The following is an 8695-nucleotide window of genomic DNA, read 5'->3' as shown; positions in this document are numbered from 1 at the left end:
AATATGTAAATAATTGGGAAACTTTTTAAGTTAAGGATAAGTTTGTCATAATTAATAACAATACTAAATTATAAACAAAGAATTGCATGTTTTTGGCTCTTTGAGTTTCATTCCAATGGCTTTCAAACATGTCAGCAATTTAAAAGTCTCTACTAGGGCAGCCTGGGTGGCTCAATGGTTTAGCGCGGACTTCAGCCCAGGGCATGATCCTGGAGATGCCGGATCTAGTCCCATATCAGGCTCCCTGCATGGAGCCTGCTTTTCCCTCTGCCTGTGTCTCTGCCTCTCGATCTGTGTCTCTCATGAATAAATAAATAAAATCTTTATAAAAAAAAGTCTCTACTAAAATATCCTTACCAGAAAATTCATTGTAAGTTTATTTTTGATAATTTATTAATTTCTTTCTACAAATATTTATAAAAAATGACCAAATAATAGCCAACATTGAAATTTGATTCATCTATTGAAAATAAATGTCTAGTTCTAAGGGCGAATAGTCAAAGCATACAAATGTTGCTTATTTGAGTAACTCTGCCAGTCCTAGTGGTTACTTTTCTTATTAGGACCTTTTAAATTATTGCCAAGATGTTGGTTCACAAACTCAGGAACTACCCAGGTGTAACCTGAAACAGGCCCCCATATATGGAGGGCAGGCAGAGACCAAAAGAAGAGGCCACTCTAGTTTGGTAGAAGGCAGTTTCAACAAACAAGGGAATTTACAAACAAAGTTTGAACTACACAGCCACAAAATGAATAGTTTCCATACCTGCTGGGCCAGAATTTTAAAAGTTTATTTAAAGACCTGAGCTGAGCTCAGTCCCATAAAACACATTGTTTTCTCAAGCTTGCATTCTTGAAAATGGCTCTTGCTGTGGGAACAATGAGCAGAGTATAATTCCAAGGACAGGGTAGGGGTGAAATGTCTCTGATGGCAAAACCTGACATTCTCTTGTCTTCATTTCCATTTTTGGAAAGCCTTCATTTTTACTTCTCAAAGCTGATTTTCCAATAGTAAGTCAGTCTGTTTTGTTTTTGTTTTTGTTTGTTTTTCATTGCAGATAGCTACATATGGAAATGTATAGTGGTAATGGGGATAGTATATGGATTATAAGAAATGAGCAAAATTGTAGGTTAGATAAAAAGCTGTTGAATATGAAAGCAGAACCAATTTAGCAGTTTGTGTCACTTCTGATGATGACCTTATTTAAATGATTAAATATTGCATGAACTTCAAATCTTTGGGTTTATTGCTAAGAAGCTTGTTTATTTTTGTGTTTCATTTTCTTCCTCTTAGCATAGATTTGACTTCATCATAAGATATGCACATATGCCATTTATTAACTCCTGCCACCACATCGATCCATCATTCTAAGTTAAAAGCTGAAATAGTTCTGCAGGCTAAGTGCAATTTCTTCTTAGTGACTGATTTGCATAAAAATACCTGTAAACATTGACAGGTTACAAATTAGGGAGTAAGAGAAAAGGAACGGAAGAGTCTTTATTTCCCACAGGAGGAAGAAAATTATGCTGAGCTTTTTATGGATGAATTTGTTGTAGATCTGGAAAATAGAATTTCTTTGGGCCAAATGCTGTAGCAAAAGGTTCATGAAGTCAGTAAGTCCTATATTTATGTTGCTAAGTAGGCTTTAAGGTATCCTAGAGAGAATAAAGCACCATGATATAATAAAAAGAGTAACAGGTAAGGTAAAAAGTAGTCCTAGTTCTTCTTCTATCACTGACCAGTTCTGTGACCAGACAAATTACTTTACATCATTGAAAACCAGTTTCCTCAATATTTTATGAGAGATCTGGACTAGATAGTCTTGAGTCTTTTCCAGATCATCCTTTCATGAAGTGCTCATCTTTCTTGTAAAAATCCTTTGCAAGGCAGTTGCATACCTCCCTGATTAAAGCATCCCTCATGTTGTGGAGTCAATTAGCATCTTGTGTATACCCAAATGGATTAGGATATGAGATAAAAGGGAGTTGCATCACAAGAGAGGATTTTAAATTGGCCCCAATCTATGCATCTTCATCAGTTGCTCTATTATCTTTTCCCTGGTGAATGGAAAATAAATAGCATATTGACTGAGCACACAGGCTCTGGAGTCCTATGCTCTGAACTGGATTTCAGGATTTCCCCACTTATGTATTTATTTATTGTCAGACCTTAGTTATTTTATTTGACTTTTTGGGCTTAGGACCATTCCATCAGGAAGTCAAGGGATCAGTTGAGTCACTCCATAGAAGTAACATTCTTCTCATGCTTTAAGACCCATCCCTATGGTAATGACTATGCTTATGTTACAAATCTTCCCTTTGATGCTCTGTATTGGCTTCTATTGGAACAGGCTTTTTGTGAGTTGCTCTTTCAGTTGTACAAGTTGTTAAACAGTAGTATGTTTACTTATTCTACAAATATTTATTTGTGCCTTAGTATGCTTTTTAGAGTTTAATGAAGAGTATAACGAAGAATGTTTGTAAGTTTGGTTTTTCCCTCTTGCCTAATCAAGAATTTATTCATCTGACTTCACGTTTATGGGTGGCAGTATCAAATACTCAGTGCCCTGGAGAGCCTCTCTGGTGTGAAGAGTTGGAAGTAAGAGAATGGCTTGTGGACACCAGACAGCTGTCCCTCTCCAATAGTGCTTCTGAGATGTTCACTGAAAAAAAAAAAAAAAAAGTGTAAACTGAGAATGTAAACATGGCTGAATCCTAGAGGAAAGCAGGCTTTTAATTTGTGCAATAGTATTTAAGGATGAAAGGAGCCCTGCCTTCCAGAGTTAAACATCTGTGGTTTTATTTCTCTTCTTCCCAACTTTTAGATCTTATATACCACCTATCCTTAGATCCCCATCCTTGAAGGCTATGAATTTTGTTCCATTTACTGTCTTCCTGTTTTCATTACTATGTAAAAAATGCTCTAAAACATGCATTTAAATTTTTATGTAGTAGTTATTTTATTATACTAATAAATCTTTTTGTTTGCCAAAGGTCCATAGTGGGTATGAAGTGTTTATATGTAAATTAAGAAAACACTCTGTCATTTTAATTATGTAGAGCTCTATATAGTGGCAAACAAATGCTGGATGATAGACTGGGAAGTGTTTTTCTACAGTTATTTCCATAGGCCATCCCAGGGTTGTTTCATTGGCTCTAATCTGGTGCAGCTCCCACTGCCACAGCAGGAAAAAAGGGGATCAGTCCTTTTTTCTACATGGGATTTTTAAGTACTCTTTCCTACCCCCTGATCTAAGTAAAAACACACATTATTAAAGCACACTGAAGTTTTCTGTAATGAATTGTAGCCTTTTCATTGGGGTGGTGGTTCTCAAATATAGCTTTATATTAGAATCAAGAAAGGAGCTTAAAACATTTCTAAAGTCTAGGGCTCATCCCAGAAAAGGAAAAAATAATTAAGACTCTGTTTCTAATTATTTTTATCAGTATTTTAAAGCTTCCAGGTGATTCTGTTTTATAGGCAAATACTGAACAAATTGCTTTCTGAGGAATATATTTGATAACAGCAAGGAGTAGGTTAGGACCATTTGTAGACCAAGTAGAAAATTTTCAATACTACTTGGTTACACAAAAACTCCAGCATATACATGTAGTTCAAAGACAGTTTCATTGACAGACACACAAACATGCTTGGAGAGACAAACCATATACCCCTAGGTATATCTGGTATAAGACATAGAGTCATATTCTACAATGTTCATTGGCAGAAGCACATAGCATAGACATATGCATTCATGATACAGGTGCATAGATCCACACACAAACACACAGATACAGCTATGCACAGATTTGGATTTGGTAGTTGGTATGCTACACAATACATGCAGGGGTGCCTAAGTGGCTCAGTGGTTAAGCATCTACTTTTGGCTCAGGTCATAATCTCAGGGTCCTGGGATCAAGTCCTCTACATTAGACAGCCTGTCCAGCCAGGAGTCGGCTTCTCCTCTGCACTTACCCTCTCCAATAAATAAATAAAAACTCTAGTCTTTGTATGTGTTGTGTATTTTTTTAATGTAAAAACAGACATACATAACATTTAACTTGTGTAAACACAATCCTAAGCATCCAGACTTGCCCACAATAAAAATATTCAAGGATTCACACATAGAATCATTCATAGACCTAGAAGAACAAGAGAGGAAGCCATAAACAGACATGGAGAGATACGTTAAAAAAAATTGACCTTGGAACTTTTTACCTGTTTGCTCGGAACATCACTGGGAATTATCTGCTGCCTCTCTGGATACAGTTTGGCCCAGCTTGGTGCCCCCAGATCCCTTACTTATATGGCTATTGTGTAAGGTATGATGGCAACTGTAGTCTCAAAGGAGGAACATGTTCGACTTATTAATGAGAAAGGAAATTCTATTGAAAATTTTCCCTCTGAGTGTGGAGTGCTGATAGATGAATAGCAGATCAAACAAGTCCTAAAAATCATAACACATAATATTTGAGTGTCATCACACATTTCCCATATATTCTCATATCTACAAACTAATTTTATTATACTCACATTTATAGATAACTTTATAGGTTTGATATCCATCTCATTTGACCCTCTGAACAATCAGCTGGATGGGTAGATTTATTATCTTCATATTATACTATGAGATTAGAATTGACATTATGATTATTCTTTCTCTCTGAAAAAGAGGTTCAGAGATATTACCCTGGCCAAGGGTATTCCAAGACAAGCCCAATTCCTGGTTCAGGTCAATTTTACCTTGACAATGAGCTGTATAGGTCTTGACTAGATGTAAAAGGAGAAATATAACTTAGATCCTAAAGACCCAGCTCTAGAAATAAAACAGCAGTATGTGTGTCTGAAATAGAGTTAGCATCAAATGCTCACTCCCTAAAAGACAATGGGGGTGTATATCTAAGATATGTGTAACTGTTCTTTTTAGTACAAAGATTGCTGCCATTAAAACAGATTTAGAACACACTGCATCTGGCTTGTTGGGTGTTGAGATAATCAGGACTTTGGGGGGAGGTTTCTGTCCATGTGTTGTTTTCTGTAAACAAGTCTGGATGGAAATAAAACTGTGTGGGAAGACATTTGGTTAAATTGACAAGTGAGATTATTTTTTAAACCTCTCCTCTATTTAGACTATGGAGATAGCTCTGTGTTCAAAGGTGTGGTTATAAGATCTCCCACCAACCAGCAAGAAACTGTGGATTTCCTGATCAGTTATCATGCGCTTTTCTCTGAGATTGGGTTTGTACTAGACTCTAATGGGAATCTTTTTACTCTCATGGTTTCAGTTTTTATTCAGTAGACAAGTAGTGATTAGAAATGACAAAATGACTGGACAAAAATAAAGACAGACCAAAAGCCAATGAAATGAATTCAGTGTAGAAAAATTGTTTGGCTTTAAACAAATTGTTTTAGTGAATCACTTTCCAACATGTAAAAATAAAGATTATTAAAATAGAAATACAGATTCCAAACAATATATTCGTATCATTTCAAATGATTAGAAACTCTGGGCCCGATTTCCACATGGCAAAGAAGGTTAGGAACTGTTCCAGTCTCTCGGCTTTCTGTTGTCTTAATTCAGTTTCATTCACTCATTTGGGTTAACTTCCTGGTGCTGTAGTTCTATAGGTTTATAATCTTAGACTAAGCAATAATTAAATCCAAACCTGATGATTAATGACTTAGTAGTCCAGGTGGAGAAGGTCAGTGAGAGTTGCAACAGTCAGAGGAAGCCTCACAGAGGAAGTGGGAACTAAGTTGTCTTATAAGAAATCAGGATGTAGACAAGAAGAGTAATACATGCAGGGTACTTGAGAGCAGTTTAACTGAGAAGTGGCAGAAAAAAAGCGAATGAAAAATATAGATGGATTAAAGTTCTACAAATGACAATCAACACCTAAAACTTGAAGAAGACAATGTAGGAATCTTTATGATCCCAGGACTTGGAAAATATTTTTTTACACTAGACAGAAAAAAATCTCAATCCATACAAAATCATGTTTAACCTTTTTGAAAATTAAGAAGTATTTTGATCAAAATACAAATCACAGACTCGGAAAAATTATGAATAACACTGGCAAATAATATATAAAGAATTTATAAAGAATTTTTACAAATAAATGTGCAAAAGGCAGTCAAGAAAAGGGGCAGGAATTAATGAAAATGTCATTCAAAAAGAGGAAACAAATAGTAAAGATAGGGAAGGATGCTCACCTCTCAAACTATCAGGGTTACATAAATTAACATAACAGTGAAATGTCTGTCATTCTGTAACGTGTTTACAAAATTTTAAGCATTTGGAAATGATGAGGAAAAGTAGTAACTTACAGACTGCTAGTAGGAATGTGAACTGGTAAAATCCTTTTGGTTGCAAGTTGGTAATGTTTTGTAAAGTTGGGTATTCATTATACATCTTTGAAGCAATTTTGTGTTTGTGTGTCTACATTTATCCTAGGGAAATTATTTCATAATTGTACAGGGAATCATTTGGAAGAATGTTCAATGTCGCATCACATGTAAAACCCAAAATAGTGTTCCTTAGCAAGAAATAGATAAATAATTGGTGGTATACACACTCAAGGGAAAAACCACTGTAGTGAAAATGAATAGGATAGTACTATATATTTCAACTTTACCAAATTTTATAAGAGCAATAACTTCCAAACAGTACATATCATGTAGTACCGTTTACATCAAGTGGGAAAACATGCAAAACACAACAAACCAATAGAAGACTAAATGAACGATCTAGGGAGAAAGGAATATTTTGTACTAGAACTAGGTTTGTGTGGCAGAAGATATGACTCTGACTCCGGCTCAGAGTCGGAGGTGCTGGAGTGGGACAGCCTGTGAGATACAGGCTCTATTGCTGGACCTTCGAGAATCGCTTTGCTCTTATTATCTGATCAAGCAGCCACTGTCCTCTTTTCAAAGCTGTTACCTGGGGGAAAATAGCTGTTATAGATTGATGTGTAAGACACTATTCATGTATGGTTACAAAACATTATCTGAAGAAAGATGAAAGTCTACAGAGCAGTCAGCTCTGAAAGAAAAAGGAAAGGAAGAGTTACAAACCATTTTTCATTCTTCTTTCATCTGAGGGGAAAGTTCAGAAACTCATACGTTGAGCTCATTCACTCAATCAAATAAATGTTACCTATTGCTTCAGGATTTTTAGTGGGTTTCTAAACTGCTCTCTCTGCCCTTTGTCCCTGCCTGTAGTCTACGTCCTTCATACCAGATGAATTTCCTAACAGTGTGCTTCTGAAAATTTATGTCCAGTCCTGTCCTCTAAAATCCAGATCCTGCATCCTCCAGTATCTGGCTCCATCTTCTCTTGCCAGGCTTATCAGCTGCTTACTTCACAGATGCTTGCTGAGAGTCTGTGTCATGCAGCCTTCTTCTTTGTGAGCCCTGGAGGCTTGAGGAGAGGAAGAAGCACAAGGACACTTTCCTAATTGTGTTGTCATTCCAGTGGGATTACAGAGACAAACATGGAGTCCACAAGGAAGAAGATGGCTATGGCATACGTGCTATGCATTAAGGGAAACAAGCTAGGGTGGTCAGAGAAGACGCCTTTGTGAAAATATCTGAGCTGAAGTCTGAGTCATGAGAAAGCCTCAGTCATGCAAACATCAGCGAGATAGGAGATTGATGTCTCTGTTTTCTTTCTTATTCTCTGGCCTAACTGACCTCTTTGCCCAAAACACATTCTATTCTTCCTGGTTGCTGTGTTTTGGCTTATGCTGTTTCCTCTTTCTAGGATGTGTCTCCCCCAATGTCCACCTATGGGAGCTCCATGCCTGTTTAGATCCTGCCTCTTCCAAATGCTGTCTATCTGACCTCTCCTAGTTTAAGTGTTAGTGCTGGGATCTTTTGACTTAGGACTCTCCCAATTACATGTGACAGAAGCTATGTTGGACTAAGAGTAAGCACACAATAGTGAAATTGGTTAACTTAGGGAAACAAACCATAGAATTAACAGAGGTAGGGCTGGTCTCCAGGATGCCTGCATGTCAGGATTTGTCTAAAGGGGAAGTGCTTCTCTGGATTGCATTTTGTCTGTTCCTAGTTCCTAAAAGCATCATCCCAAAAGTGCTGCTTTGCCTCAGCAGCAGCAGCAAGGCCTTCTTGGGGCAGCAGCCGAATCCTGTTTATAGTTTTCCCAGCACATAGTTCCTCCTTGCCTTCCCTTCCATCCTCACACACTGACCCCCCACGAGCCTCCCACCAGTTGCCTGGCAACCTGCTTGAAAAGTCTAGGTTCCAGCTCCTTTTCATCACTCTTTTTAGTTGAGTGACTCCAGCACTGAGTGGTAAGCAGCCTCTCTTTGGAGGCCCAGGTCCTGGTCTCACGATGAACCTCTCTCTCAAGGAAATGCATTTCAGCCCTTTTCTTTGTGTTTCCAGGGTGTCACATTATGGTTGTTTAAGATCTATTTCTATTAACTTTCTGTGTATTTCCACATTTTCTATGAAAGGCTTTGTATCAGTAATCAGGAAAAAAAAATAAAATAGAGGCACTCAAAGTTACTATAAGGAACTTTCCCAAGGTTCAAATTGCTGTGTTTTTCAACTGCGATTTAAGCCCAAGTCTCTTACTTCCCAGCCCTATAACTTTCTTCTCAATAGCATGCTTGCTTCCTCTAGGAAGAGCTGGAATCACATCTGCCTTAGTTAACAGCCCTTGTATTC

The 8695-nt window shown here is 37.3% G+C and overlaps 1 long non-coding RNA gene across 1 annotated transcript; it reads right to left on the bottom strand.

Moving 5' to 3' along the window:
- Positions 1–623: 623 nt before the first annotated feature.
- LOC112672598 (uncharacterized) lies at positions 624–8201 on the bottom strand. The gene is made up of 4 exons (XR_003144374.3): positions 7972–8201; positions 4535–4625; positions 4220–4448; positions 624–2663 (listed from the first exon to the last, which is right to left on the bottom strand). It is a non-coding gene; the product is annotated as an uncharacterized LOC112672598 (long non-coding RNA).
- Between the last annotated feature and the right edge of the window lie 494 nt (positions 8202–8695).

Source organism: Canis lupus, chromosome 28 (assembly GCF_003254725.2).
Source record: "Canis lupus dingo isolate Sandy chromosome 28, ASM325472v2, whole genome shotgun sequence".
NCBI classification, from domain to species: Eukaryota; Metazoa; Chordata; class Mammalia; order Carnivora; family Canidae; genus Canis; species Canis lupus.
This window is presented reverse-complemented; position numbering and strand designations above follow the sequence as displayed.